We start from the raw sequence: 8613 nt of genomic DNA on the forward strand, positions 1-8613 counted from the left end.
AGCTCTCCAGATGTCCTGGATCTCCAGCTTGCCTCACCAAAGAAAGTGACGATGGACTTTGGGGGTGAGACGGGGCATTCTCCCTTGGTTTTGAGCTGCAATAGCCCTCATTTCACCTCCTCCTAAAGACTTTATCCACTCTTGAAAGTTCTTTCATGCCTTCTGATCTATATAGATGTCTATATATATATATATATATATATATATATATATATGTATATATATATATATGTCTTCTCTGATGTCTATTTGGTATTTTGCTTGGATAAACATATTTGCTATTGGTGATGTCCCTTTTTGTAATGAGTTTTTGATGGGAAGGAGGTAAACTGAATAAAGGTTGTCCTTTCTAAACTATGCTTATTTTCTATACTTAACTGCCCCTGAGTGCCCAGGGAAGCAGTACCTTCTGAACCAGAATGATATCCCTAGACCAAACCAGCAATATTCAAGGGGTCAGATGGATAAAATTCTAGCCTGAAACATCTTGACATAGGTGAAGGAAGGAGCAAGCACCCAACTACCACCCTTCTCCTGCTCTCCTCAAGGTGAACATTGAAGTCTCTCTTGCCAAGGAGGCATGGCCAATCACCAGAGACATCTATCCATGCAAACTATGAATTGTGACCATGCATTTAGACAACCTTGTGGACAAACCATTGATATACATGGTCACATATATATCTTACATTTAACTGATTTTTTTTAGTTAATTTTGAACTCAATTGGACCCTGGACTTAGCTGGTAACAGAACAGAAATTCAAACCTCAGTTGAGTTACTCTTGAATCATTTGCCACCATTCCACCTGCTCTATAACCCCAGAAAAAGCACTCCCTTTATCTAGTCTGTGTGTGTGAAGAAGGAGCACAAACATTTAAATATTATCTTAAGGAAAATATAATTAATAATAGTGCGCATCTATATGGTGTTCTAAGGTTTGTAAAGTATATATATTGTTTGTATGTTGTAGCAGCAAGCACCCCAGCATCCCCAGGGTTTGCTGCCAACACAGGTTCTTGGATCTGCTTTGATAAAGGAAAGCAACTCAAAATGGGTTAACAAGCTTACTTTAATCAGTCAAACATATATCGTTTACCTCGTTCAGAGGAAAAAGGTCAGCACCCCGAACTTCAGAGTATACAGGTAGAATTATCAACACAGAAACAGATCAAGTAGACAGCTTTCCAAACTGTCCAACCATTACATCCATACCAAATCAACATCTGGGTTTCAACATCTGGGTTTTTCAAAGCCGGGGGGCTCTGGACAACAGCTTTCCAGAATCCAGATCAAATCACAGAACACTTCTCAAAGTGAGCCCCAAAATAAAGCTACCCATCAGAGCTTATATAGCCTTCTCCTGGCTCAGAGAATGTAACAACCTTATTGACTCACTGGCCAATCAAAAAGTATCTACTGAAAAACAAGCCTCCCACCCCAGGCTTCAGGTGCACTTTAGCCTAGGGGCAGGAAAGATCTTCCAAATTTACATTCCCATTACATATGCGTGTATATATATGAATGTTTGTATGTATGTGTATATATGTAAATAAATGTATAGGTATATATGTATGTATGTATGTATATCTATTAGATCCTCATAACAACTTTGTGAGGTAGTAACTATCATTCATCCCATTTTGTTGATGAAGAAACTAAGGCTTGGATTAAACAACTTGTCCAGGTAATAAGTTTCTGAGGAAGTATGAGAACCCACAGGTTCCTGACTCCCTCCAATACATTCACACACAGAATTGAGGTTTTCATCGAGCTTGACTTTTTCCACATATAAAAGGGGGACTGGTGGGGGGAGGGGGATAAACATTATTTTTCCTCATTGAGTACAAAATGAACAGCATCAGTTCCAATATCAACTGGTGCCTGAAAATTAAATGCATTTCTTAGACTAAGACTTCTTGCATTTTTTAACTTTATAGAACTTTTGGCATTCTGATGAAACCTATGGGCTTCTTTGCAGAATGTTTTTAAAAGCATAAAATAAAAAACATACAATCACAAAAGAAACGAATTATATTCAAATGACTATCAAAAAGTATTTTCAAAAGAAAAACGCAAGTTCATAGACACCAGGTTACAAAGCTTTAATGTTTATTAAGCACATGTAGAAAACATCTTGCAAAGGAGCTGGGAATACATGGAAAAAGTAAAATGTCTCTACTTGCAAGAGCTGACATTCTAATGGTGGAGAGGGGAGAGAGACAACAAATATAGAAGGTTTCATCTGAAGTCAAATTGAAAAAGTCCCACAGTCCTCAGCATATGCAACAACATAGATGACAATATCATTTTTATGTCATTTCCATTTATAAGATCAAAAAACATTCTAGTATTGAACTATTTGATATTTCTAAGGAATTTTGTGGCACTTATATGTTTTCCTAGGTTTCTGGCTATTCCTGGAGGAGCCGTGGTAGCAGTGGACAGGATGCACCTTTAGAGGGGTTGCTTCCCAGGCTGAAGCTACAACAGCTGGTCAGAAAGACGAGCTGATAACGTGGGGTGAACTGGGCTCTTGGGTTTATCTAACCATTAGGGATAAATAACTATCAGCTGAAATTGTTGGTGATAGGGAATATAGGATTCTTTTCCACATTATTTTTTATTCTCAATGATGATTCTAGGACCTTGGATGAAAGGACGACCTACGAGCTTAAAGGTACTTAAAGTGTGTGTGTGTGTGTGTGTTTCTGTGTGTGTACAAACATATATACATATATTCAAGTGTTTACATACAGATTTGTGTGTGTATATATGTGTGTGTGTGTGTATGTGTGTATACCCACAAGAAGAAGAGATTCCAGCTGAGACGCTGCAGGACGTTTGTTAAAACTTTTTTTTTTTCAAAAGCAATCGGGGTTAAGTAACTTGCTCAAGGTTACACGGCCAGTTATTTCTGGGTGTGGTGCTGAGTATCTGAGCCCTGATTTGATCCGGGTCATCCTGACACTGGAGCCTGTGCTCTTACTCGCTGAGCCACCTGGCTGCCCCTAAGCAATTGGGGTTAAGTAACTTGCTCAAGGTTACACGACCAGGTGTTTCTGGGTGGGTGCTAAGTGTCTGAGCCCGGGATTCAATCTCCAGGTCTTCTCAACACTAGAGCTGGTGCTCTTACTCGCTATGCTACCTGGCCGCCCCTCGTTTGTTAAAATTTCATACAGATCACCACTTAACAAAATTCCTCACTCTGTAGTCACAGAATGGATCCTCATCCATAGAATGTCACAAGAGGACCTCATTCTTATTTACCCAGAGGAAATTTATTCCTTCCTAACTTCCTTCTGAATGCATTTTTCACCTCCTTGTTCCTCAGGCTATAGATAAGTGGATTCAACATGGGGATCATTGCTGTGTAGAACACAGACACCATCTTGTTGAGGTCCAGGGAGAAGCTTACACTGGGTCTCACTTAGATGAAGAAGAAGGTCCCATACATGATGCTGACATGATGAGCAAGTGGAGAAGGCCTCTGATCTACCTTCAGCAGAGCGAATACTCAGGATGGTGATGAGGATGTAAATGTAGGAAATAAGAATGGTCAGGCCACTGAAGACTCCCATAGTTCCAGCCATGATGAAAAGGATGAACTTATTGAGATGGGTGTCAGCACATGTAAGAGAGAACAGGGGTCAGATATCACAAAAGAAATGAGTGATGACATTCTGGCCACAGAAGGGCAAGTGGAAAGTCAAGACTGTATGTGTCATAGAGTTCAGAAGACTCATGGCATAAGACCCAACCACCAGATGTACACAGACACTCTGGGACATGACAAGTGTATAGAGTAATGGGTTGCAGATTGCCACATATTGGTTATATGCCATTGCAGCTAAAAGAAAACACTCAGTGGCCACAAAGAGTGCAAAGAACCACATCTGGACTTCACAGCCCAGGAAAGAGATGGTCTTCTTCTCCACAAAGAAGTCTACCAACATCTTTGGGGCAATAGTAGAAGAAGAGCAGAAGTCCACAAAGGACAAGTAACTGAGAAAAAAATACATGGGGGTGTGAAGCTGGAAGTCTCTCCATATCAGGAGAATCATGCCCAGGTTCTCCAAGACAGTGATGAGATAGAAAAACAGAAATATGAGAAAGAGGACAACTTGTTGTTGGAGATGTTCTGTAAAACCCACAAAAAGAAATACAGTCACCATGGTTTGATTTCTAGCTTCCATTATACTCTACAATCTGATCAAAGAAAAAGACTATATTTATTATAAAATTTTCTAGAATGTTCTATTTCCTCTCTTAGAATCTTAGAATCTCTAGCTTCCTTCAAACAACTGTTAGTACTTTCTCCCTCATGAAATTATCTTTACAAAGATTTTTCCTTGTTTTTGATGGGAGACATTAACAGGAAGTAGTAAAAATGTTGATGCCAAAAAAAAAAAGAAGAAAAGAAAAAAAAAAGAAACAATAACGAACTATGTTTAAAGATTGTGAGAGAGTATGGAAGGAAATTCAGGTGGAAGCAGAGATGAAGAAGGCAGTTATTAAATAATAGGCTGAATATTTTATTATAAGTTATATGTGCTTTAAGAAAGCACATGGGATAGAGATTTACGGTTTCATAAAGAACCTGCTTTTTATCTTTTATATTGTGTATATAGAATGTTCATTTTTCAGCCAGGTTGAGAATTTTTTAAATAGCTTAAAAGAATAAAATAAATTTCCTTGAAATATACAATATTCTTTCTTTATTTTGTAGAGCTCATTTGTAACCTATGTGGAAAAGCAGCCTACTGTCACTGTAACTAGCTAAGTTTCCTTATTCCTTCTTGTCCCAGGGTACATGGCAATCTGTGAGTAGGTTTAGATATTTTCTCATTAATTATTGAAATTGAACCCTCTCTCATTGATTATTTATTTGTATTTAAGTAAGCCCAAATTATTAAATGGTATTTCTGAAATACACTGGATAAGTCTCTTTTCCTTCTCTCTCTCTCTCTCTATCTCTCTCTTTCTCTCTTCCTCTCTCTCTTTTTCTCTGTGTGTCTCACTCTGTACCTCTCCATATATTATACATATTATTTATATATATATACACACCGATAATATGTATGTATATATGTACATATATGTATATGTGTAAATATGCACGTGAAACTCTACTTTTAATTAAGTCAAAATTATAATCCATACAATGTATGTAGAAGGTATCAGATGATAAAGCAATGATATAAATAATTTTTAATAATGAATTTGCTATGAGAAAAATCATAGGCAAAGTCGTGCTATTGCTGACTTCTTAATTTCAGAAATCAAGAGCTCTCACCATTCAGTTCTTTCAGGATGACAATGAAACCTCTTTTGGTCTCCAGGTGACCTTACCAATATTTTAAATTTGAATTTGAAACTCACTTCAGACACTCACTAGCTAGGTGTCCTTGAGCAAATTATTTCACCTCAATCCACATCAATTTCCTCATCTATAAAAGGGATGTGATAGTACCGCCCTTGAAAGTTTATAGTGAGGATAAGAAAGATAATGCTTATAAAGAACTTTGCACACTGTCGAGCATCATATAAATGCTACTTCTTCTTAGTAGTGAACATTTCAAGAATTTCCATTCTGTTCCTTAACAAGAGACAAGTTAAAATCAGATCTCTCAGGAAATGTTCTATTGACCCTTGTGCTTTGTCCTCTTACCATCTCTCTGCAGTCATTACAATGAAATATTCTTCAGAATTATGGTTAAACCCTCAGTCTCCTCACAGATTCCTAAAGAAGGAAAATTAAACCAAAATTGTTCATTAAGAACAATGTAAAATCTTGAAGATATTTAGCAGGAGTTTTCTTCTCTGTGGGAACAGCTATTGGAAAAGGGGATTCCCATTACACAAGACCAACTTCTCCAGTAGAAAATGAGCAACTCTGAGAACCCTGATTCATTTTTTTGTATACCCAGGACCATTTTATACAGTCTGGCACTTAAATGAACACTGACTGAATAAATCAGTTACTAATGCAAGTTATCTTAGGCCATAAATTGACCTTAAGTGCTTTCATTTTTTCTCTTTCATTCCATTTTTTATTTTGCTTTTTTTGGAGGGGGGAAGGCAGGGCAACTGGGGTTAAGTGACTTGCCTAAGGTCACACAGTTAGTTAAGTCTTAAGAGTCTAAGGCCAGATTTGAATTCAGGTCCTCCTCACTCCAGGGTGAGTGCTCTATTCACTGAGCCACCTAGTCACCCCTATCCTATTTCTAACATAAGTTTTTTGATAGATATTTCAGGCAAAGAGAGAAAAAATGGAATGTTTTTGTCAGCTGAATTGGGAAGGAGCATACCAGTGTCTTGGTGTGCCTGTGGAATGGTGCTCTCTTTTTCTCAGTCACCCATATTACTACTTCCTTCCACTAGGGTGGCTAGAGATGCCCAGTAATAGAGAGATCCTAGACCCCTAACTTGTATCCCCAACAAAGAGCAAGATCATCTTAGAATGTAAAAGGAATGGTATAAGCAATGGGCATTGTCGGGTAGTGGAAAGGGCACAGATTCTAAAATGAGCTGGGAGTCCCAGAGCCCTATGTCCCTCTTATTATTCTCTTTTGAGATAGTTTCTTTTTGCAGGAATCCTTTCTATGAGCTCTTTCCATTTTCCCTTCTTCACTTAATCCTCCATATGACTGAAATTTGATGTTAATATTAAACCTATCCACAATTCTAGGACTGACTGCATTATTAAGAAGGGAGAGACATCAACTCCATGGTGTGGGTTGAGGAGTATCATAAACCCCAATTGCCCCAAATCTCTCTTCCATTCAGGTGCCTGGAATATAATTATCTGAAGTGAAAAGATTCCTTAAAGAGTTCTAATCTCTCTGTCTCTCAGTCTCTGTGCCTCTGTCTGTCTGTCTGTCTCTCTCTCTCAATTAATTGTAAACACAACTGCCACATAAATCTTCCTAATCCACAGCTCTAATCCAGTTACTCCATTGGTCAAAACCTTTCAATGATTCCCCAGGTGCCTGCATGGCATTCAAGTCCCTCCACAGAATGACTCCCACCTACCTTTTCAGCTTGATCTCACATTACTTCCCTCCATACATGTATGTGCCAACCAAACTGGACCACTTTCCATCCATTGTATAAGATTTGGGCTTTCCTCATTCCACACTTATTAATTCACTTCTCAATTCTGGAGTGCCTTCTCTACCCATCTCTATCTCTTGAGTCATCTGTCTTCAGTTTACAGTTTAAATAGCATCTTGTCCATGAAAACTTCCCTGATTCCCCCAGCCTGAAGTGACATTTCCTCATTGAGCTCCTAACATTATGGCCCTTTCTGTTTCATGATCACTTTTAATCATCTACTGCACCAGCACCTTTGTTATTATTCCTAAAAGAATACATTCTCATAGAGTGAGGACATTGGCTGTAATTATTTATCTTCAGTTGCTAGAGCAATGCTGTCATCATTTCAAGCCCTCAATAAACATTTCATTGAATAAGTATTGTGGGAATTTTGATTGAAGAGAGCTCTTCACACTTCTCATTTTGTAGAAAACAATCACTCCTCTGATGTCTAGTGTGCTCAGAACTAGCATTAAAATGTTGCAGAAAGATTCCTAGTTTTAGAGTCAGAAGAACTGGATTTGAGTCCTGGGACTGGTACTTACTGGCTAAGGGGCCATGGAAAAATTACTAATCCAGCCCAGCAGTTTGGGGACTGGCTAAACAAACTCTTCTGTGTGAATGAAAAGGTATAACATAAGAAATCCTCATATGAACTGAAGCAAAGTAAAGAAACCTTAATCAGGAAAAAGATGGGCACAATGTCTACAATAATATACATGAAAACTTCACTGAAAGGTCAGAGAACTCAGTGAAATATTGAATCTTGACTTTAGAAGACTAATAAATCAATTAAGAAACCTTTATTAAGAGTTGACATCATACTAAAAAGCCATAAAAGAATTCCTGTTCTAAGCAGGAAGATATTCTGTACATATAAAAGTATGAGCAAAATTAATTCAAAGTCATTAAGTCAAGGGTGGCACTAACAGCTGAGGGATCAGGAAATGCTTGTAGGAGGCAGCATTTAAACTGCGATCAAGACAGATGGTGAGACTCATCAGAGGTCAGGGACTATAGGTGAGACCTTTAGCATGGAACCTTCTGGCACAGATAGTGTGATGGGAGAGGGGAAAGGAACAATATGAGGAAATGCCTGTGCCTTTAAAAACAAAAGGCATCAGCAAGTTGTTTTGGGACTTTCATTCAGCCTCAGTTCCCTTATCTGTAGCAAAGAAACAAAGATATTTCCATTATCTGCCCTATAGGGTTGGTGCAAGGAAGGGATTTGTAAACATTTTAACATAATATAAAGAGGAGATACCAAGATCAATGGGTAGCATTTTGGAGTAAATTGTTTCATGAGCTAATGCTATTCTATTATAGGGCATGGGGAGTGGGTGGAAAGGCACAGGGGTGGGGGGACCCCTCAAGATCCTCATAGAGATTATTTTGCATTGTGGCCAGATTTCAGCACTGATGATCCCAGACAGTTTCTTCTTTCAGAAATAACATTGACAATGGACAATTTCTCCCCAACCCTAACAGATGCATAGCCCATCTCTGAAGAGTCTCT

The 8613-nt window shown here is 38.3% G+C and overlaps 1 pseudogene; it reads right to left on the reverse strand.

Annotated features, from left to right (window-relative positions):
* Positions 1 to 3261: 3261 nt before the first annotated feature.
* Positions 3262 to 4324, reverse strand: LOC138163642 (olfactory receptor 5G29-like; annotated as a pseudogene).
* Positions 4325 to 8613: the final 4289 nt, after the last annotated feature.

This window comes from Petaurus breviceps, unplaced genomic scaffold (genome assembly GCF_028583685.1).
Source record: "Petaurus breviceps papuanus isolate PSGF00001 unplaced genomic scaffold, PetGlider_PUasm1.0 188, whole genome shotgun sequence".
Classification (NCBI taxonomy): Eukaryota; Metazoa; Chordata; class Mammalia; order Diprotodontia; family Petauridae; genus Petaurus; species Petaurus breviceps.